Raw genomic sequence first — 1,901 nt, forward strand, 5'->3', positions numbered from 1 at the left:
TATATAATATTTATAGAATATTTTCTTTGGTCTGATTTTAAATGGCCTTCCTTACTTTTCTTAAGACTTCTCGATTTTTACGTAGCTCTATTGCGATTCTGGGGATATTTTTGATGATTTGTATCTACATTTACACAGTATAAAAACATTTCTTGCTAGAGAATTCATTAGTGTACACTATAATATATAATATAAGCATATTTATGGATTTAAATATTTTCCAAATTTATTTATATTTGTAAAACCATTATTTATGTACTATTCTTAAGATGATTACTCGTGTAAAATAATAAAAAACTGCTGACAATATAGCTTCATAATTGTTTGAATTTTATTAAATTAAAAGCCACTATCTCTAATTTTCCAGTGTTTGAAACGAAATCGCTTATCTCTCTTGTTCAGTCAAATTTTTTATATTGCAAGCTTCACATTTGTCTATTACATCGGGAATTTCTATTTGCTTTTAAATTCAGCACCGATTCTTTTTGAGTTCATAATAAAAAGTTTTATTCGCAAAGGATATATTTTTGGTTGATTCTTATTATTAGCGTTTTTTCTGTAGACATTTTCATAATTTCTTTATTTTACTATTATCAAAAATCCAGAATTGCTGATTATCAAACTATAAAATAGACTTATAGATTTTCCATCAATATATCTATTCCCCATACTGATATATCTTTTGATTTTATTTTTATATCGTCTTCATATAATAAAAACGCATCTGCTGTAACAAAGGTTTCACCCTTCTTATATTAAATCTTGAAATCGAACTTTGCAATTCATCAAATAAAACAATTATTCATATCACGGTTGAAATTATACAACTACTGTTTTTCTCTAAAGCATTTTGGACTATAATATGATAAAATTTCGACCTCTTAGCCATCAGCAAACTACCCCCAGCCATGGTGCAATTATAGCTTTCACTAATATTCAGTGTCGCATTTCTGTTATAATTATTTTATTAGAACTATATTGTACTATTACCAACTTCCGATTTTCTTGATAAACAAAAACACCTGTTCTAGTATTGCATGCATCTGTTTCTAAATTTTTTTTATCTATGCTGCATATATTATTTCTGCTTTTTCTTTACATGTGTTTGATCGACATCAAACCATCTTGATGTTCTCTATAATAGATAAGCTCTTTATTCAACCTTAAAATGTCGTAAAGTGATTTTATTTTTGTCGAAACATAATAAAAAGATTCCTAAACCAGTTTTAAAGTCTTAGAAACATTTTTAATTCTGTAAATTTATATACTTCGGTATTCCAAAACGCAATTCCTTTGAAATTTTATCTGATGATACTATTCTCATCTATAGTAACCCCAAAAATCTTCACACACTCTTCATTATATTGTACTTCTATATTTATATTATATATTATATGCAATTAGTATTCTAATTGCCGTACGAACGAGAAATCATGTTTTTTTATATCTTTTGGATAAATGCTTAGATTATCATAGCAGATATCTTATCCATTTACGATAAGCAAACCAAACATTATATTCATTGCTCGCATAAAACCATTGGACCACTTAATTATCCCGAAAGAATTGCCCTGTACTCAAAAACCTTTCTTCGTACTGAAATGTAGTTTTATGGATTTATTTGTCAGAAAGTTAAACTGAAAAAATGTCTTATTATGATCCAAACTTATATCATTTTAAAATCTTTGTGTAGCTATAATTATTCTCTTCATATCGGGAATAATGTTGATTTTTAATCTTAAAGTTTACAACAATAATGCAATTAATACCAACTTCTGCTCTTTATGTGGTTTGTAATAACAATAAAGATTCCTCTATTGAGTATGTATTTTACCCTTACTTTCTAGTCTACTAAAATCTTCCTTAAACTACATTTTTATTGCTTGTGATTCTGAACATCT

The sequence above is a fragment of the Rhyacophila brunnea genome, unplaced genomic scaffold (genome assembly GCF_057557595.1).
Source record: "Rhyacophila brunnea isolate RB1 unplaced genomic scaffold, BYU_Rbru_1.0 scaffold_76, whole genome shotgun sequence".
In the NCBI taxonomy this organism is placed as follows: domain Eukaryota; kingdom Metazoa; phylum Arthropoda; class Insecta; order Trichoptera; family Rhyacophilidae; genus Rhyacophila; species Rhyacophila brunnea.